Source organism: Diceros bicornis, chromosome 24 (assembly GCF_020826845.1).
Source record: "Diceros bicornis minor isolate mBicDic1 chromosome 24, mDicBic1.mat.cur, whole genome shotgun sequence".
NCBI classification, from domain to species: domain Eukaryota; kingdom Metazoa; phylum Chordata; class Mammalia; order Perissodactyla; family Rhinocerotidae; genus Diceros; species Diceros bicornis.
The window spans coordinates 756,299-779,167 of NC_080763.1; positions in this window are offsets into that span (position 1 = coordinate 756,299).

The following is a 22,869-nucleotide window of genomic DNA, read 5'->3' on the forward strand; positions in this document are numbered from 1 at the left end:
AAAACTTTGTTAGGAATTATGTCATCCTTACTAGCTGGAAGTAAGGGAGATGGGGCATGAAGTTATTTCTAGGAGTTGGACACAGACCTAGTTTAGCTCAGTTCTGGGCATCTTTGAAATACCTATACAAACTTGTTCCTACATAGTAACTTGCAACTTTGAATGAAAATGTGCTTGCTTACAGCAACGTGCTATATGTTCTGAATGCCCGAATTGGGAATCTGTGTCAAAACTTTGTTAGGAATTATGTGATCCTTACTAGCTGGAAGTAAGGGAGATGGGGCATGATGTTATTTCTAGGAGTTGGACACATACCAAGTTTAGCTCAGTTCTGGGCATCTTTGAAATACCTATACAAACTTGTTCCTACATAGTAACTTGCATCCTTGAATGAGAATGTGCTTGCTTACAGCAACGTGCTATATGTTCTGAATGCCCGAATTGGGAATCTGTGTCAAAACTTTGTTAGGAATTATGTGATCCTTACTAGCTGGAAGTAAGGGAGATGGGGCATGAAGTTATTTCTAGGAGTTGGACACATACCAAGTTTAGCTCAGTTCTGGGCATCTTTGAAATACCTATACAAACTTGTTCCTACATAGTAACTTGCAACTTTGAATGAGAATCTGCTTGCTTACAGCAACGTGCTATATGTTCTGAATGCCCGAATTGGGAATCTGTGTCAAAACTTTGTTAGGAATTATGTGATCCTTACTAGCTGGAAGTAAGGGAGATGGGGCATGAAGTTATTTCTAGCAGTTGGACACATAGCAAGTTTAGCTCAGTTCTGGGCCTCTTTGAAATACCTATACAAACTTGTTCCTACATAGTAACTTGCATCTTTGAATGAGAATGTGCTTGCTTACAGCAACGTGCTATATGTTCTGAATGCCCGAATAGGGAATCTGTGTCAAAACTGTGTTAGGAATTATGTGATCCTTACTAGCTGGAAGTAAGGGAGATGTGGCATGAAGTTATTTCTAGGAGTTGGACACATACCAAGTTTAGCTCAGTTCTGGGCATCTTTGAAATACCTATACAAACTTGTTCCTACCTAGTAACTTGCATCTTTGAATGAGAATCTGCTTGCTTACAGCAACGTGCTATATGTTCTGAATGCCCGAATTGGGAATCTGTGTCAAAACTTTGTTAGGAATTATGTGATCCTTACTAGCTGGAAGTAAGGGAGATGGGGCATGAAGTTATTTCTAGGAGTTGGACACATACCAAGTTTAGCTCAGTTCTGGGCATCTTTGAAATACCTATACAAACTTGTTCCTACATAGTAACTTGCATCTTTGAATGAGAATCTGCTTGCTTACAGCAACGTGCTATATGTTCTGAATGCCCGAATTGGGAATCTGTCTCAAAACTTTGTTAGGAATTATGTGATCCTTACTAGCTGGAAGTAAGGGAGATGGGGCATGAAGTTATTTCTAGGAGTTGGAGACATTCCAAGTTTAGCTCAGTTCTGGGCATCTTTGAAATACCTATACAAACTTGTTCCTACCTAGTAACTTGCATCTTTGAATGAGAATGTGCTTGCTTACAGCAACGTGCTATATGTTCTGAATGCCCGAATAGGGAATCTGTGTCAAAACTGTGTTAGGAATTATGTGATCCTTACTAGATGGAAGTAAGGGAGATGGGGCATGAAGTTATTTCTAGGAGTTGGACACATACCAAGTTTAGCTCAGTTCTGGGCATCTTTGAAATACCTATACAAACTTGTTCCTACCTAGTAACTTGCATCTTTGAATGAGAATGTGCTTGCTTACAGCAACGTGCTCTATGTTCTGAATGCCCGAATTGGGAATCTGTGTCAAAACTTTGTTAGGAATTATGTGATCCTTACTAGCTGGAAGTAAGGGAGATGGGGCATGAAGTTATTTCTAGGAGTTGGACACATACCAAGTTTAGCTCAGTTCTGGGCATCTTTGAAATACCTATACAAACTTGTTCCTACATAGTAACTTGCAACTTTGAATGAGAATGTGCTTGCTTACAGCAACGTGCTATATGTTCTGAATGCCCGAATTGGGAATCTGTGTCAAAACTTTGTTAGGAATTATGTGATCCTTACTAGCTGGAAGTAAGGGAGATGGAGCATGAAGTTATTTCTAGGAGTTGGACACATACCAAGTTTAGCTCAGTTCTGGGCATCTTTGAAATACCTATACAAACTTGTTCCTACATAGTAACTTGCATCTTTGAATGAGAATCTGCTTGCTTACAGCAACGTGCTATATGTTCTGAATGCCCGAATTGGGAATCTGTGTCAAAACTTTGTTAGGAATTATGTGATCCTTACTAGCTGGAAGTAAGGGAGATGGGGCATGAAGTTATTTCTAGGAGTTGGACACATACCAAGTTTAGCTCAGTTCTGGGCATCTTTGAAATACCTATACAAACTTGTTCCTACATAGTAACTTGCATCTTTGAATGAGAATCTGCTTGCTTACAGCAACGTGCTATATGTTCTGAATGCCCGAATTGGGAATCTGTCTCAAAACTTTGTTAGGAATTATGTGATCCTTACTAGCTGGAAGTAAGGGAGATGGGGCATGAAGTTATTTCTAGGAGTTGGAGACATTCCAAGTTTAGCTCAGTTCTGGGCATCTTTGAAATACCTATACAAACTTGTTCCTACCTAGTAACTTGCATCTTTGAATGAGAATGTGCTTGCTTACAGCAACGTGCTATATGTTCTGAATGCCCGAATAGGGAATCTGTGTCAAAACTGTGTTAGGAATTATGTGATCCTTACTAGATGGAAGTAAGGGAGATGGGGCATGAAGTTATTTCTAGGAGTTGGACACATACCAAGTTTAGCTCAGTTCTGGGCATCTTTGAAATACCTATACAAACTTGTTCCTACCTAGTAACTTGCATCTTTGAATGAGAATGTGCTTGCTTACAGCAACGTGCTCTATGTTCTGAATGCCCGAATTGGGAATCTGTGTCAAAACTTTGTTAGGAATTATGTGATCCTTACTAGCTGGAAGTAAGGGAGATGGGGCATGAAGTTATTTCTAGGAGTTGGACACATACCAAGTTTAGCTCAGTTCTGGGCATCTTTGAAATACCTATACAAACTTGTTCCTACATAGTAACTTGCAACTTTGAATGAGAATGTGCTTGCTTACAGCAACGTGCTATATGTTCTGAATGCCCGAATTGGGAATCTGTGTCAAAACTTTGTTAGGAATTATGTGATCCTTACTAGCTGGAAGTAAGGGAGATGGGGCATGAAGTTATTTCTAGGAGTTGGACACATACCAAGTTTAGCTCAGTTCTGGGCATCTTTGAAATACCTATACAAACTTGTTCCTACATAGTAACTTGCATCTTTGAATGAGAATCTGCTTGCTTACAGCAACGTGCTATATGTTCTGAATGCCCGAATTGGGAATCTGTGTCAAAACTTTGTTAGGAATTATGTGATCCTTACTAGCTGGAAGTAAGGGAGATGGGGCATGAAGTTATTTCTAGGAGTTGGACACATACCAAGTTTAGCTCAGTTCTGGGCATCTTTGAAATACCTATACAAACTTGTTCCTACATAGTAACTTGCAACTTTAAATGAGAATCTGCTTGCTTACAGCAACGTGCTATATGTTATGAATGCCCATATTGGGAATCTGTGTCAAAACTTTGTTAGGAATTATGTGATCCTTACTAGCTGGAAGTAAGGCAGATGGGGCATGAAGTTATTTCTAGGAGTTGGACACATACCAAGTTTAGCTCAGTTCTGGGCATCTTTGAAATACCTATACAAACTTGTTCCTACATAGTAACTTGCAACTTTAAATGAAAATGTGCTTGCTTACAGCAACGTGCTATATGTTCTGAATGCCCGAATTGGGAATCTGTGTCAAAACTTTGTTAGGAATTATGTGATCCTTACTAGCTGGAAGTAAGGGAGATGGGGCATGAAGTTATATCTAGGAGTTGGACTCATACCAAGTTTAGCTCAGTTCTGGGCATCTTTGAAATACCTATACAAACTTGTTCCTACATAGTAACTTGCAACTTTGAATGAGAATGTGCTTGCTTACAGCAACGTGCTATATGTTCTGAATGCCCGAATTGGGAATCTGTGTCAAAACTTTGTTAGGAATTATGTGATCCTTACTAGCTGGAAGTAAGGGAGATGGGGCATGAAGTTATTTCTAGGAGTTGGAGACATTCCAAGTTTAGCTCAGTTCTGGGCATCTTTGAAATACCTATACAAACTTGTTCCTACCTAGTAACTTGCATCTTTGAATGAGAATGTGCTTGCTTACAGCAACGTGCTATATGTTCTGAATGCCCCAATAGGGAATCTGTGTCAAAACTGTGTTAGGAATTATGTGATCCTTACTAGCTGGAAGTAAGGGAGATGGGGCATGAAGTTATTTCTAGGAGTTGGACACATACCAAGTTTAGCTCAGTTCTGGGCTTCTTTGAATACCTATACAAACTTGTTCCTACATAGTAACTTGCAACTTTCAATGAGAATCTGCTTGCTCACAGCAACGTGCTATATGTTCTGAATGCCCGAATTGGGAATCTGTGTCAAAACTTTGTTAGGAATTATGTGATCCTTACTAGCTGGAAGTAAGGGAGATGGGGCATGAAGTTATTTCTAGGAGTTGGACACATACCAAGTTTAGCTCAGTTTTGGGCATCTTTGAAATACCTATACAAACTTGTTCCTACATAGTAACTTGCATCTTTGAATGAGAATCTGCTTGCTTACAGCAACGTGCTATATGTTCTGAATGCCCGAATTGGGAATCTGTGTCAAAACTTTGTTAGGAATTATGTCATCCTTACTAGCTGGAAGTAAGGGAGATGGGGCATGAAGTTATATCTAGGAGTTGGACACATACCAAGTTTAGCTCAGTTCTGGGCATCTTTGAAATACCTATACAAACTTGTTCCTACATAGTAACTTGCATCTTTGAATGAGAATCTGCTTGCTTACAGCAACGTGCTATATGTTCTGAATGCCCGAATTGGGAATCTGTGTCAAAACTTTGTTAGGAATTATGTGATCCTTACTAGCTGGAAGTAAGGGAGATGGGGCATGAAGTTATTTCTAGGAGTTGGACACATACCAAGTTTAGCTCAGTTCTGGGCATCTTTGAAATACCTATACAAACTTGTTCCTACATAGTAACTTGCATCTTTGAATGAGAATGTGCTTGCTTACAGCAACGTGCTATATGTTCTGAATGCCCGAATTGGGAATCTGTGTCAAAACTTTGTTAGGAATTATGTGATCCTTACTAGCTGGAAGTAAGGGAGATGGGGCATGAAGTTATTTCTAGGAGTTGGACACATACCAAGTTTAGCTCAGTTCTGGGCATCTTTGAAATACCTATACAAACTTGTTCCTACATAGTAACTTGCAACTTTGAATGAGAATGTGCTTGCTTACAGCAACGTGCTATATGTTCTGAATGCCCGAATTGGCAATCTGTGTCAAAACTTTGTTAGGAATTATGTGATCCTTACTAGCTGGAAGTAAGGGAGATGGGGCATGAAGTTATTTCTAGGAGTTGGACACATACCAAGTTTAGCTCAGTTCTGGGCATCTTTGAAATACCTATACAAACTTGTTCCTGCATAGTTACTTGCAACTTTGAAAGAAAATGTGCTTGCTTACAGCAACGTGCTATATGTTCTGAATGCCCGAATTGGGAATCTGTGTCAAAACTTTGTTAGGAATTATGTGATCCTTACTAGCTGGAAGTAAGGGAGATGGGGCATGAAGTTATTTCTAGGAGTTGGACACATACCAAGTTTAGCTCAGTTCTGGGCATCTTTGAAATACCTGTACAAACTTGTTCCTACATAGTAACTTGCAACTTTGAATGAAAATGTGCTTGCTTACAGCAACGTGCTATATGTTCTGAATGCCCGAATTGGGAATCTGTGTCAAAACTTTGTTAGGAATTATGTGATCCTTACTAGCTGGAAGTAAGGGAGATGGGGCATGAAGTTATTTCTAGGAGTTGGACACATACCAAGTTTAGCTCAGTTCTGGGCATCTTTGAAATACCTATACAAACTTGTTCCTACATAGTAACTTGCAACTTTGAATGAGAATCTGCTTGCTTACAGCAACGTGCTATATGTTCTGAATGCCCGAATTGGGAATCTGTGTCAAAACTTTGTTAGGAATTATGTGATCCTTACTAGCTGGAAGTAAGGGAGATGGGGCATGAAGTTATTTCTAGGAGTTGGACACATAGCAAGGCTAGCTCAGTTCTGGGCCTCTTTGAAATACCTATACAAACTTGTTCCTACATAGTAACTTGCATCTTTGAATGAGAATGTGCTTGCTTACAGCAACGTGCTATATGTTCTGAATGCCCGAATAGGGAATCTGTGTCAAAACTGTGTTAGGAATTATGTGATCCTTACTAGCTGGAAGTAAGGGAGATGTGGCATGAAGTTATTTCTAGGAGTTGGACACATACCAAGTTTAGCTCAGTTCTGGGCATCTTTGAAATACCTATACAAACTTGTTCCTACCTAGTAACTTGCATCTTTGAATGAGAATCTGCTTGCTTACAGCAACGTGCTATATGTTCTGAATGCCCGAATTGGGAATCTGTGTCAAAACTTTGTTAGGAATTATGTGATCCTTACTAGCTGGAAGTAAGGGAGATGGGGCATGAAGTTATTTCTAGGAGTTGGACACATACCAAGTTTAGCTCAGTTCTGGGCATCTTTGAAATACCTATACAAACTTGTTCCTACATAGTAACTTGCATCTTTGAATGAGAATCTGCTTGCTTACAGCAACGTGCTATATGTTCTGAATGCCCGAATTGGGAATCTGTGTCAAAACTTTGTTAGGAATTATGTGATCCTTACTAGCTGGAAGTAAGGGAGATGGGGCATGAAGTTATTTCTAGGAGTTGGAGACATTCCAAGTTTAGCTCAGTTCTGGGCATCTTTGAAATACCTATACAAACTTGTTCCTACCTAGTAACTTGCATCTTTGAATGAGAATGTGCTTGCTTACAGCAACGTGCTATATGTTCTGAATGCCCGAATAGGGAATCTGTGTCAAAACTGTGTTAGGAATTATGTGATCCTTACTAGCTGGAAGTAAGGGAGATGGGGCATGAAGTTATTTCTAGGAGTTGGACACATACCAAGTTTAGCTCAGTTCTGGGCATCTTTGAAATACCTATACAAACTTGTTCCTACCTAGTAACTTGCATCTTTGAATGAGAATGTGCTTGCTTACAGCAACGTGCTCTATGTTCTGAATGCCCGAATTGGGAATCTGTGTCAAAACTTTGTTAGGAATTATGTGATCCTTACTAGCTGGAAGTAAGGGAGATGGGGCATGAAGTTATTTCTAGGAGTTGGACACATACCAAGTTTAGCTCAGTTCTGGGCATCTTTGAAATACCTATACAAACTTGTTCCTACCTAGTAACTTGCAACTTTGAATGAGAATGTGCTTGCTTACAGCAACGTGCTATATGTTCTGAATGCCCGAATTGGGAATCTGTGTCAAAACTTTGTTAGGAATTATGTGATCCTTACTAGCTGGAAGTAAGGGAGATGGGGCATGAAGTTATTTCTAGGAGTTGGACACATACCAAGTTTAGCTCAGTTCTGGGCATCTTTGAAATACCTATACAAACTTGTTCCTACATAGTAACTTGCATCTTTGAATGAGAATCTGCTTGCTTACAGCAACGTGCTATATGTTCTGAATGCCCGAATTGGGAATCTGTCTCAAAACTTTGTTAGGAATTATGTGATCCTTACTAGCTGGAAGTAAGGGAGATGGGGCATGAAGTTATTTCTAGGAGTTGGAGACATACCAAGTTTAGCTCAGTTCTGGGCATCTTTGAAATACCTATCCAAACTTGTTCCTACCTAGTAACTTGCATCTTTGAATGAGAATGTGCTTGCTTACAGCAACGTGCTATATGTTCTGAATGCCCGAATAGGGAATCTGTGTCAAAACTTTGTTAGGAATTATGTGATCCTTACTAGCTGGAAGTAAGGGAGATGGGGCATGAAGTTATTTCTAGGAGTTGGACACATACCAAGTTTAGCTCAGTTCTGGGCATCTTTGAAATACCTATACAAACTTGTTCCTACCTAGTAACTTGCATCTTTGAATGAGAATGTGCTTGCTTACAGCAACGTGCTCTATGTTCTGAATGCCCGAATTGGGAATCTGTGTCAAAACTTTGTTAGGAATTATGTGATCCTTACTAGCTGGAAGTAAGGGAGATGGGGCATGAAGTTATTTCTAGCAGTTGGACACATACCAAGTTTAGCTCAGTTCTGGGCATCTTTGAAATACCTATACAAACTTGTTCCTACATAGTAACTTGCATCTTTGAATGAGAATGTGCTTGCTTACAGCAACGTGCTATATGTTCTGAATGCCCGAATTGGGAATCTGTGTCAAAACTTTGTTAGGAATTATGTGATCCTTACTAGCTGGAAGTAAGGGAGATGGGGCATGAAGTTATTTCTAGGAGTTGGACACATACCAAGTTTAGCTCAGTTCTGGGCATCTTTGAAATACCTATACAAACTTGTTCCTACATAGTAACTTGCAACTTTGAATGAGAATCTGCTTGCTTACAGCAACGTGCTATATGTTCTGAATGCCCGAATTGGGAATCTGTGTCAAAACTTTGTTAGGAATTATGTGATCCTTACTAGCTGGAAGTATGGGAGATGGGGCATGAAGTTATTTCTAGGAGTTGGACACATACCAAGTTTAGCTCAGTTCTGGGCATCTTTGAAATACCTATACAAACTTGTTCCTACATAGTAACTTGCATCTTTGAATGAGAATGTCCTTGCTTACAGCAACGTGCTATATGTTCTGAATGCCCGAATTGGCAATCTGTGTCAAAACTTTGTTAGGAATTATGTGATCCTTACTAGCTGGAAGTAAGGGAGATGGGGCATGAAGTTATTTCTAGGAGTTGGACACATACCAAATTTAGCTCAGTTCTGGGCATCTTTGAAATACCTATACAAACTTGTTCCTACATAGTAACTTGCATCTTTGAATGAGAATGTGCTTGCTTACAGCAACGTGCTATATGTTCTGAATGCCCATATTGGGAATCTGTGTCAAAACTTTGTTAGGAATTATGTGATCCTTACTAGCTGGAAGTAAGGGAGATGGGGCATGAAGTTATTTCTAGGAGTTGGACACATACCAAGTTTAGCTCAGTTCTGGGCATCTTTGAAATACCTATACAAACTTGTTCCTACATAGTAACTTGCAACTTTAAATGAAAATGTGCTTGCTTACAGCAACGTGCTATATGTTCTGAATGCCCGAATTGGGAATCTGTGTCAAAACTTTGTTAGGAATTATGTGATCCTTACTAGCTGGAAGTAAGGGAGATGGGGCATGATGTTATATCTAGGAGTTGGACTCATACCAAGTTTAGCTCAGTTCTGGGCATCTTTGAAATACCTATACAAACTTGTTCCTACATAGTAACTTGCAACTTTGAATGAGAATGTGCTTGCTTACAGCAACGTGCTATATGTTCTGAATGCCCGAATTGGGAATCTGTGTCAAAACTTTGTTAGGAATTATGTGATCCTTACTAGCTGGAAGTAAGGGAGATGGGGCATGAAGTTATTTCTAGGAGTTGGACACATACCAAGTTTAGCTCAGTTCTGGGCATCTTTGAAATACCTATACAAACTTGTTCCTACATAGTAACTTGCAACTTTGAATGAGAATGTGCTTGCTTACAGCAACGTGCTATATGTTCTGAATGCCCGAATTGGCAATCTGTGTCAAAACTTTGTTAGGAATTATGTGATCCTTACTAGCTGGAAGTAAGGGAGATGGGGCATGAAGTTATTTCTAGGAGTTGGACACATACCAAGTTTAGCTCAGTTCTGGGCATCTTTGAAATACCTATACAAACTTGTTCCTACATAGTAACTTGCAACTTTGAATGAGAATGTGCTTGCTTACAGCAACGTGCTATATGTTCTGAATGCCCGAATTGGGAATCTGTGTCAAAACTTTGTTAGGAATTATGTGATCCTTACTAGCTGGAAGTAAGGGAGATGGGGCATGAAGTTATTTCTAGGAGTTGGACACATACCAAGTTTAGCTCAGTTCTGGGCATCTTTGAAATACCTATACAAACTTGTTCCTACATAGTAACTTGCATCTTTGAATGAGAATCTGCTTGCTTACAGCAACGTGCTATATGTTCTGAATACCCGAATTGAGAATCTGTGTCAAAACTTTGTTAGGAATTATGTGATCCTTACTAGCTGGAAGTAAGGGAGATGGGGCATGAAGTTATTTCTAGGAGTTGGACACATACCAAGTTTAGCTCAGTTCTGGGCATCTTTGAAATACCTATACAAACTTGTTCCTACATAGTAACTTGCAACTTTGAATGAAAATGTGCTTGCTTACAGCAACGTGCTATATGTTCTGAATGCCCGAATTGGGAATCTGTGTCAAAACTTTGTTAGGAATTATGTGATCCTTACTAGCTGGAAGTAAGGGAGATGGGGCATGAAGTTATTTCTAGGAGTTGGACACATACCAAGTTTAGCTCAGTTCTGGGCATCTTTGAAATACCTATACAAACTTGTTCCTACATAGTAACTTGCAACTTTGAATGAGAATGTGCTTGCTTGCAGCAACGTGCTATATGTTCTGAATGCCCGAATTGGGAATCTGTGTCAAAACTTTGTTAGGAATTATGCGATCGTTACTAGCTGGAAGTAAGGGAGATGGGGCATGAAGTTATTTCTAGGAGTTGGACACATACCAAGTTTAGCTCAGTTCTGGGCATCTTTGAAATACCTATACAAACTTGTTCCTACATAGTAACTTGCATCTTTGAATGAGAATCTGCTTGCTTACAGCAACGTGCTATATGTTCTGAATGCCCGAATTGGGAATCTGTGTCAAAACATTGTTAGGAATTATGTCATCCTTACTAGCTGGAAGTAAGGGAGATGGGGCATGAAGTTATTTCTAGGAGTTGGACACATACCAAGTTTAGCTCAGTTCTGGGCATCTTTGAAATACCTGTACAAACTTGTTCCTACATAGTAACTTGCAACTTTGAATGAAAATGTGCTTGCTTACAGCAACGTGCTATATGTTCTGAATGCCCGAATTGGGAATCTGTGTCAAAACTTTGTTAGGAATTATGTGATCCTTACTAGCTGGAAGTAAGGGAGATGGGGCATGAAGTTATTTCTAGGATTGGACACATACCAAGTTTAGCTCAGTTCTGGGTATCTTTGAAATACCTATACAAACTTGTTCCTACATAGTAACTTGCAACTTTGAATGAGAATGTGCTTGCTTACAGCAACGTGCTATATGTTCTGAATGCCCGAATTGGGAATCTGTGTCAAAACTTTGTTAGGAATTATGTGATCCTTACTAGCTGGAAGTAAGGGAGATGGGGCATGAAGTTATTTCTAGGAGTTGGACACATAGCAAGTTTAGCTCAGTTCTGGGCCTCTTTGAAATACCTATACAAACTTGTTCCTACATAGTAACTTGCATCTTTGAATGAGAATGTGCTTGCTTACAGCAACGTGCTATATGTTCTGAATGCCCGAATAGGGAATCTGTGTCAAAACTGTGTTAGGAATTATGTGATCCTTACTAGCTGGAAGTAAGGGAGATGTGGCATGAAGTTATTTCTAGGAGTTGTACACATACCAAGTTTAGCTCAGTTCTGGGCATCTTTGAAATACCTATACAAACTTGTTCCTACCTAGTAACTTGCATCTTTGAATGAGAATCTGCTTGCTTACAGCAACGTGCTATATGTTCTGAATGCCCGAATTGGGTATCTGTGTCAAAACTTTGTTAGGAATTATGTGATCCTTACTAGCTGGAAGTAAGGGAGATGGGGCATGAAGTTATTTCTAGGAGTTGGACACATACCAAGTTTAGCTCAGTTCTGGGCATCTTTGAAATACCTATACAAACTCGTTCCTACATAGTAACTTGCATCTTTGAATGAGAATCTGCTTGCTTACAGCAACGTGCTATATGTTCTGAATGCCCGAATTGGGAATCTGTCTCAAAACTTTGTTAGGAATTATGTGATCCTTACTAGCTGGAAGTAAGGGAGATGGGGCATGAAGTTATTTCTAGGAGTTGGAGACATTCCAAGTTTAGCTCAGTTCTGGGCATCTTTGAAATACCTATCCAAACTTGTTCCTACCTAGTAACTTGCATCTTTGAATGAGAATGTGCTTGCTTACAGCAACGTGCTCTATGTTCTGAATGCCCGAATAGGGAATCTGTGTCAAAACTTTGTTAGGAATTATGTGATCCTTACTAGCTGGAAGTAAGGGAGATGGGGCATGAAGTTATTTCTAGGAGTTGGACACATACCAAGTTTAGCTCAGTTCTGGGCATCTTTGAAATACCTATACAAACTTGTTCCTACATAGTAACTTGCATCTTTGAATGAGAATCTGCTTGCTTACAGCAACGTGCTCTATGTTCTGAATGCCCGAATTGGGAATCTGTGTCAAAACTTTGTTAGGAATTATGTGATCCTTACTAGCTGGAAGTAAGGGAGATGGGGCATGAAGTTATTTCTAGGAGTTGGACACATACCAAGTTTAGCTCAGTTCTGGGCATCTTTGAAATACCTATACAAACTTGTTCCTACATAGTAACTTGCATCTTTGAATGAGAATGTGCTTGCTTACAGCAACGTGCTATATGTTCTGAATGCCCGAATTGGGAATCTGTGTCAAAACTTTGTTAGGAATTATGTGATCCTTACTAGCTGGAAGTAAGGGAGATGGGGCATGAAGTTATTTCTAGGAGTTGGACACATACCAAGTTTAGCTCAGTTCTGGGCATCTTTGAAATACCTATACAAACTTGTTCCTACATAGTAACTTGCAACTTTGAATGAGAATGTGCTTGCTTACAGCAACGTGCTATATGTTCTGAATGCCCGAATTGGCAATCTGTGTCAAAACTTTGTTAGGAATTATGTGATCCTTACTAGCTGGAAGTAAGGGAGATGGGGCATGAAGTTATTTCTAGGAGTTGGACACATACCAAGTTTAGCTCAGTTCTGGGCATCTTTGAAATACCTATACAAACTTGTTCCTACATAGTTACTTGCAACTTTGAAAGAAAATGTGCTTGCTTACAGCAACGTGCTATATGTTCTGAATGCCCGAATTGGGAATCTGTGTCAAAACTTTGTTAGGAATTATGTGATCCTTACTAGCTGGAAGTAAGGGAGATGGGGCATGAAGTTATTTCTAGGAGTTGGACACATACCAAGTTTAGCTCAGTTCTGGGCATCTTTGAAATACCTATACAAACTTGTTCCTACATAGTATCTTGCATCTTTGAATGAGAATCTGCTTGCTTACAGCAACGTGCTATATGTTCTGAATGCCCGAATTGGGAATCTGTGTTAAAATTTTGTTAGGAATTATGTGATCCTTACTAGCTGGAAGTAAGGGAGATGGGGCATGAAGTTATTTCTAGGAGTTGGACACATACCAAGTTTAGCTCAGTTCTGGGCATCTTTGAAATACCTATACAAACTTGTTCCTACATAGTAACTTGCATCTTTGAATGAGAATCTGCTTGCTTACAGCAACGTGCTATATGTTCTGAATGCCCGAATTGGGAATCTGTGTCAAAACATTGTTAGGAATTATGTCATCCTTACTAGCTGGAAGTAAGGGAGATGGGGCATGAAGTTATTTCTAGGAGTTGGACACATACCAAGTTTAGCTCAGTTCTGGGCATCTTTGAAATACCTGTACAAACTTGTTCCTACATAGTAACTTGCAACTTTGAATGAAAATGTGCTTGCTTACAGCAACGTGCTATATGTTCTGAATGCCCGAATTGGGAATCTGTGTCAAAACTTTGTTAGGAATTATGTGATCCTTACTAGCTGGAAGTAAGGGAGATGGGGCATGAAGTTATTTCTAGGAGTTGGACACATACCAAGTTTAGCTCAGTTCTGGGCATCTTTGAAATACCTATACAAACTTGTTCCTACATAGTAACTTGCAACTTTGAATGAGAATCTGCTTGCTTACAGCAACGTGCTATATGTTCTGAATGCCCGAATTGGGAATCTGTGTCAAAACTTTGTTAGGAATTATGTGATCCTTACTAGCTGGAAGTAAGGGAGATGGGGCATGAAGTTATTTCTAGGAGTTGGACACATAGCAAGGCTAGCTCAGTTCTGGGCCTCTTTGAAATACCTATACAAACTTGTTCCTACATAGTAACTTGCATCTTTGAATGAGAATGTGCTTGCTTACAGCAACGTGCTATATGTTCTGAATGCCCGAATAGGGAATCTGTGTCAAAACTGTGTTAGGAATTATGTGATCCTTACTAGCTGGAAGTAAGGGAGATGTGGCATGAAGTTATTTCTAGGAGTTGGACACATACCAAGTTTAGCTCAGTTCTGGGCATCTTTGAAATACCTATACAAACTTGTTCCTACCTAGTAACTTGCATCTTTGAATGAGAATCTGCTTGCTTACAGCAACGTGCTATATGTTCTGAATGCCCGAATTGGGAATCTGTGTCAAAACTTTGTTAGGAATTATGTGATCCTTACTAGCTGGAAGTAAGGGAGATGGGGCATGAAGTTATTTCTAGGAGTTGGACACATACCAAGTTTAGCTCAGTTCTGGGCATCTTTGAAATACCTATACAAACTTGTTCCTACATAGTAACTTGCATCTTTGAATGAGAATCTGCTTGCTTACAGCAACGTGCTATATGTTCTGAATGCCCGAATTGGGAATCTGTCTCAAAACTTTGTTAGGAATTATGTGATCCTTACTAGCTGGAAGTAAGGGAGATGGGGCATGAAGTTATTTATAGGAGTTGGAGACATTCCAAGTTTAGCTCAGTTCTGGGCATCTTTGAAATACCTATACAAACTTGTTCCTACCTAGTAACTTGCATCTTTGAATGAGAATGTGCTTGCTTACAGCAACGTGCTATATGTTCTGAATGCCCGAATAGGGAATCTGTGTCAAAACTGTGTTAGGAATTATGTGATCCTTACTAGCTGGAAGTAAGGGAGATGGGGCATGAAGTTATTTCTAGGAGTTGGACACATACCAAGTTTAGCTCAGTTCTGGGCATCTTTGAAATACCTATACAAACTTGTTCCTACCTAGTAACTTGCAACTTTGAATGAGAATGTGCTTGCTTACAGCAACGTGCTATATGTTCTGAATGCCCGAATTGGGAATCTGTGTCAAAACTTTGTTAGGAATTATGTGATCCTTACTAGCTGGAAGTAAGGGAGATGGGGCATGAAGTTATTTCTAGGAGTTGGACACATACCAAGTTTAGCTCAGTTCTGGGCATCTTTGAAATACCTATACAAACTTGTTCCTACATAGTAACTTGCATCTTTGAATGAGAATCTGCTTGCTTACAGCAACGTGCTATATGTTCTGAATGCCCGAATTGGGAATCTGTCTCAAAACTTTGTTAGGAATTATGTGATCCTTACTAGCTGGAAGTAAGGGAGATGGGGCATGAAGTTATTTCTAGGAGTTGGAGACATACCAAGTTTAGCTCAGTTCTGGGCATCTTTGAAATACCTATCCAAACTTGTTCCTACCTAGTAACTTGCATCTTTGAATGAGAATGTGCTTGCTTACAGCAACGTGCTATATGTTCTGAATGCCCGAATAGGGAATCTGTGTCAAAACTTTGTTAGGAATTATGTGATCCTTACTAGCTGGAAGTAAGGGAGATGGGGCATGAAGTTATTTCTAGGAGTTGGACACATACCAAGTTTAGCTCAGTTCTGGGCATCTTTGAAATACCTATACAAACTTGTTCCTACCTAGTAACTTGCATCTTTGAATGAGAATGTGCTTGCTTACAGCAACGTGCTCTATGTTCTGAATGCCCGAATTGGGAATCTGTGTCAAAACTTTGTTAGGAATTATGTGATCCTTACTAGCTGGAAGTAAGGGAGATGGGGCATGAAGTTATTTCTAGCAGTTGGACACATACCAAGTTTAGCTCAGTTCTGGGCATCTTTGAAATACCTATACAAACTTGTTCCTACATAGTAACTTGCATCTTTGAATGAGAATGTGCTTGCTTACAGCAACGTGCTATATGTTCTGAATGCCCGAATTGGGAATCTGTGTCAAAACTTTGTTAGGAATTATGTGATCCTTACTAGCTGGAAGTAAGGGAGATGGGGCATGAAGTTATTTCTAGGAGTTGGACACATACCAAGTTTAGCTCAGTTCTGGGCATCTTTGAAATACCTATACAAACTTGTTCCTACATAGTAACTTGCAACTTTGAATGAGAATCTGCTTGCTTACAGCAACGTGCTATATGTTCTGAATGCCCGAATTGGGAATCTGTGTCAAAACTTTGTTAGGAATTATGTGATCCTTACTAGCTGGAAGTATGGGAGATGGGGCATGAAGTTATTTCTAGGAGTTGGACACATACCAAGTTTAGCTCAGTTCTGGGCATCTTTGAAATACCTATACAAACTTGTTCCTACATAGTAACTTGCATCTTTGAATGAGAATGTCCTTGCTTACAGCAACGTGCTATATGTTCTGAATGCCCGAATTGGCAATCTGTGTCAAAACTTTGTTAGGAATTATGTGATCCTTACTAGCTGGAAGTAAGGGAGATGTGGCATGATGTTATTTCTAGGAGTTGGACACATACCAAATTTAGCTCAGTTCTGGGCATCTTTGAAATACCTATACAAACTTGTTCCTACATAGTAACTTGCATCTTTGAATGAGAATGTGCTTGCTTACAGCAACGTGCTATATGTTCTGAATGCCCATATTGGGAATCTGTGTCAAAACTTTGTTAGGAATTATGTGATCCTTACTAGCTGGAAGTAAGGGAGATGGGGCATGAAGTTATTTCTAGGAGTTGGACACATACCAAGTTTAGCTCAGTTCTGGGCATCTTTGAAATACCTATACAAACTTGTTCCTACATAGTAACTTGCAACTTTAAATGAAAATGTGCTTGCTTACAGCAACGTGCTATATGTTCTGAATGCCCGAATTGGGAATCTGTGTCAAAACTTTGTTAGGAATTATGTGATCCTTACTAGCTGGAAGTAAGGGAGATGGGGCATGAAGTTATATCTAGGAGTTGGACTCATACCAAGTTTAGCTCAGTTCTGGGCATCTTTGAAATACCTATACAAACTTGTTCCTACATAGTAACTTGCAACTTTGAATGAGAATGTGCTTGCTTACAGCAACGTGCTATATGTTCTGAATGCCCGAATTGGGAATCTGTGTCAAAACTTTGTTAGGAATTATGTGATCCTTACTAGCTGGAAGTAAGGGAGATGGGGCATGAAGTTATTTCTAGGAGTTGGACACATACCAAGTTTAGCTCAGTTCTGGGCATCTTTGAAATACCTATACAAACTTGTTCCTACATAGTAACTTGCAACTTTGAATGAGAATGTGCTTGCTTACAGCAACGTGCTATATGTTCTGAATGCCCGAATTGGCAATCTGTGTCAAAACTTTGTTAGGAATTATGTGATCCTTACTAGCTGGAAGTAAGGGAGATGGGGCATGAAGTTATTTCTAGGAGTTGGACACATACCAAGTTTAGCTCAGTTCTGGGCATCTTTGAAATACCTATACAAACTTGTTCCTACATAGTAACTTGCAACTTTGAATGAGAATGTGCTTGCTTACAGCAACGTGCTATATGTTCTGAATGCCCGAATTGGGAATCTGTGTCAAAACTTTGTTAGGAATTATGTGATCCTTACTAGCTGGAAGTAAGGGAGATGGGGCATGAAGTTATTTTTAGGAGTTGGACACATACCAAGTTTAGCTCAGTTCTGGGCATCTTTGAAATACCTATACAAACTTGTTCCTACATAGTAACTTGCATCTTTGAATGAGAATCTGCTTGCTTACAGCAACGTGCTATATGTTCTGAATACCCGAATTGAGAATCTGTGTCAAAACTTTGTTAGGAATTATGTGATCCTTACTAGCTGGAAGTAAGGGAGATGGGGCATGAAGTTATTTCTAGGAGTTGGACACATACCAAGTTTAGCTCAGTTCTGGGCATCTTTGAAATACCTATACAAACTTGTTCCTACATAGTAACTTGCAACTTTGAATGAAAATGTGCTTGCTTACAGCAACGTGCTATATGTTCTGAATGCCCGAATTGGGAATCTGTGTCAAAACTTTGTTAGGAATTATGTGATCCTTACTAGCTGGAAGTAAGGGAGATGGGGCATGAAGTTATTTCTAGGAGTTGGACACATACCAAGTTTAGCTCAGTTCTGGGCATCTTTGAAATACCTATACAAACTTGTTCCTACATAGTAACTTGCAACTTTGAATGAGAATGTGCTTGCTTGCAGCAACGTGCTATATGTTCTGAATGCCCGAATTGGGAATCTGTGTCAAAACTTTGTTAGGAATTATGCGATCGTTACTAGCTGGAAGTAAGGGAGATGGGGCATGAAGTTATTTCTAGGAGTTGGACACATACCAAGTTTAGCTCAGTTCTGGGCATCTTTGAAATACCTATACAAACTTGTTCCTACATAGTAACTTGCATCTTTGAATGAGAATCTGCTTGCTTACAGCAACGTGCTATATGTTCTGAATGCCCGAATTGGGAATCTGTGTCAAAACATTGTTAGGAATTATGTCATCCTTACTAGCTGGAAGTAAGGGAGATGGGGCATGAAGTTATTTCTAGGAGTTGGACACATACCAAGTTTAGCTCAGTTCTGGGCATCTTTGAAATACCTGTACAAACTTGTTCCTACATAGTAACTTGCAACTTTGAATGAAAATGTGCTTGCTTACAGCAACGTGCTATATGTTCTGAATGCCCGAATTGGGAATCTGTGTCAAAACTTTGTTAGGAATTATGTGATCCTTACTAGCTGGAAGTAAGGGAGATGGGGCATGAAGTTATTTCTAGGATTGGACACATACCAAGTTTAGCTCAGTTCTGGGTATCTTTGAAATACCTATACAAACTTGTTCCTACATAGTAACTTGCAACTTTGAATGAGAATGTGCTTGCTTACAGCAACGTGCTATATGTTCTGAATGCCCGAATTGGGAATCTGTGTCAAAACTTTGTTAGGAATTATGTGATCCTTACTAGCTGGAAGTAAGGGAGATGGGGCATGAAGTTATTTCTAGGAGTTGGACACATAGCAAGTGTAGCTCAGTTCTGGGCCTCTTTGAAATACCTATACAAACTTGTTCCTACATAGTAACTTGCATCTTTGAATGAGAATGTGCTTGCTTACAGCAACGTGCTATATGTTCTGAATGCCCGAATAGGGAATCTGTGTCAAAACTGTGTTAGGAATTATGTGATCCTTACTAGCTGGAAGTAAGGGAGATGTGGCATGAAGTTATTTCTAGGAGTTGTACACATACCAAGTTTAGCTCAGTTCTGGGCATCTTTGAAATACCTATACAAACTTGTTCCTACCTAGTAACTTGCATCTTTGAATGAGAATCTGCTTGCTTACAGCAACGTGCTATATGTTCTGAATGCCCGAATTGGGAATCTGTGTCAAAACTTTGTTAGGAATTATGTGATCCTTACTAGCTGGAAGTAAGGGAGATGGGGCATGAAGTTATTTCTAGGAGTTGGACACATACCAAGTTTAGCTCAGTTCTGGGCATCTTTGAAATACCTATACAAACTCGTTCCTACATAGTAACTTGCATCTTTGAATGAGAATCTGCTTGCTTACAGCAACGTGCTATATGTTCTGAATGCCCGAATTGGGAATCTGTCTCAAAACTTTGTTAGGAATTATGTGATCCTTACTAGCTGGAAGTAAGGGAGATGGGGCATGAAGTTATTTCTAGGAGTTGGAGACATTCCAAGTTTAGCTCAGTTCTGGGCATCTTTGAAATACCTATCCAAACTTGTTCCTACCTAGTAACTTGCATCTTTGAATGAGAATGTGCTTGCTTACAGCAACGTGCTATATGTTCTGAATGCCCGAATAGGGAATCTGTGTCAAAACTTTGTTAGGAATTATGTGATCCTTACTAGCTGGAAGTAAGGGAGATGGGGCATGAAGTTATTTCTAGGAGTTGGACACATACCAAGTTTAGCTCAGTTCTGGGCATCTTTGAAATACCTATACAAACTTGTTCCTACCTAGTAACTTGCATCTTTGAATGAGAATGTGCTTGCTTACAGCAACGTGCTCTATGTTCTGAATGCCCGAATTGGGAATCTGTGTCAAAACTTTGTTAGGAATTATGTGATCCTTACTAGCTGGAAGTAAGGGAGATGGGGCATGAAGTTATTTCTAGGAGTTGGACACATACCAAGTTTAGCTCAGTTCTGGGCATCTTTGAAATACCTATACAAACTTGTTCCTACATAGTAACTTGCAACTTTGAATGAGAATGTGCTTGCTTACAGCAACGTGCTTTATGTTCTGAATGCCCGAATTGGGAATCTGTGTCAAAACTTTGTTAGGAATTATGTGATCCTTACTAGCTGGAAGTAAGGGAGATGGGGCATGAAGTTATTTCTAGGAGTTGGACACATACCAAGTTTAGCTCAGTTCTGGGCATCTTTGAAATACCTATACAAACTTGTTCCTACATAGTAACTTGCATCTTTGAATGAGAATCTGCTTGCTTACAGCAACGTGCTATATGATCTGAATGCCCGAATTGGGAATCTGTGTCAAAACTTTGTTAGGAATTATATGATCCTTACTAGCTGGAAGTAAGGGAGATGGGGCATGAAGTTATTTCTAGGAGTTGGACACATACCAAGTTTAGCTCAGTTCTGGGCATCTTTGAAATACCTATACAAACTTGTTCCTACATAGTAACTTGCAACTTTGAATGAGAATCTGCTTGCTTACAGCAACGTGCTATATGTTCTGAATGCCCGAATTGGGAATCTGTGTCAAAACTTTGTTAGGAATTATGTGATCCTTACTAGCTGGAAGTAAGGGAGATGGAGCATGAAGTTATTTCTAGGAGTTGGACACATACCAAGTTTAGCTCAGTTCTGGGCTTCTTTGAAATACCTATACAAACTTGTTCCTACATAGTAACTTGCAACTTTGAATGAGAATCTGCTTGCTCACAGCAACGTGCTATATGTTCTGAATGCCCGAATTGGCAATCTGTGTCAAAACTTTGTTAGGAATTATGTGATCCTTACTAGCTGGAAGTAAGGGAGATGGGGCATGAAGTTATTTCTAGGAGTTGGACACATACCAAGTTTAGCTCAGTTCTGGGCATCTTTGAAATACCTATACAAACTTGTTCCTACATAGTAACTTGCATCTTTGAATGAGAATCTGCTTGCTTACAGCAACGTGCTATATGTTCTGAATGCCCGAATTGGGAATCTGTGTCAAAACTTTGTTAGGAATTATGTGATCCTTACTAGCTGGAAGTAAGGGAGATGGGGCATGAAGTTATTTCTAGGAGTTGGACACATACCAAGTTTAGCTCAGTTCTGGGCATCTTTGAAATACCTATACAAACTTGTTCCTACATAGTAACTTGCATCTTTGAATGAGAATCTGCTTGCTTACAGCAACGTGCTATATGTTCTGAATGCCCGAATTGGCAATCTGTGTCAAAACTTTGTTAGGAATTATGTGATCCTTACTAGCTGGAAGTAAGGGAGATGGGGCATGAAGTTATTTCTAGGAGTTGGACACATACCAAGTTTAGCTCAGTTCTGGGCATCTTTGAAATACCTATACAAACTTGTTCCTACATAGTAACTTGCATCTTTGAATGAGAATGTGCTTGCTTACAGCAACGTGCTCTATGTTCTGAATGCCCGAATTGGGAATCTGTGTCAAAACTTTGTTAGGAATTATGTGATCCTTATTAGCTGGAAGTAAGGGAGATGGGGCATGAAGTTATTTCTAGGAGTTGGACACATACTAATTTTAGCTCAGTTCTGGGCATCTTTGAAATACGTATACAAACTTGTTCCTACATAGTAACTTGCATCTTTGAATGAGAATGTGCTTGCCTACAGCAACGTGCTATATGTTCTGAATGCCCGAATTGGGAATCTGTGTCAAAACTTTGTTAGGAATTATGTGATCCTTACTAGCTGGAAGTAAGGGAGATGGGGCATGAAGTTATTTCTAGGAGTTGGAGACATTCCAAGTTTAGCTCAGTTCTGGGCATCTTTGAAATACCTATCCAAACTTGTTCCTACCTAGTAACTTGCATCTTTGAATGAGAATGTGCTTGCTTACAGCAACGTGCTATATGTTCTGAATGCCCGAATAGGGAATCTGTGTCAAAACTGTGTTAGGAATTATGTGATCCTTACTAGCTGGAAGTAAGGGAGATGGGGCATGAAGTTATTTCTAGGAGTTGGACACATACCAAGTTTAGCTCAGTTCTGGGCATCTTTGAAATACCTATACAAACTTGTTCCTACCTAGTAACTTGCATCTTTGAATGAGAATGTGCTTGCTTACAGCAACGTGCTCTATGTTCTGAATGCTCGAATTGGGAATCTGTGTCAAAACTTTGTTAGGAATTATGTGATCCTTACTAGCTGGAAGTAAGGGAGATGGGGCATGAAGTTATTTCTAGGAGTTGGACACATAGCAAGTTTAGCTCAGTTCTGGGCATCTTTGAAATACCTATACAAACTTGTTCCTACATAGTAACTTGCAACTTTGAATGAGAATGTGCTTGCTTACAGCAACGTGCTATATGTTCTGAATGCCCGAATTGGGAATCTGTGTCAAAACTTTGTTAGGAATTATGTGATCCTTACTAGCTGGAAGTAAGGGAGATGGGGCATGAAGTTATTTCTAG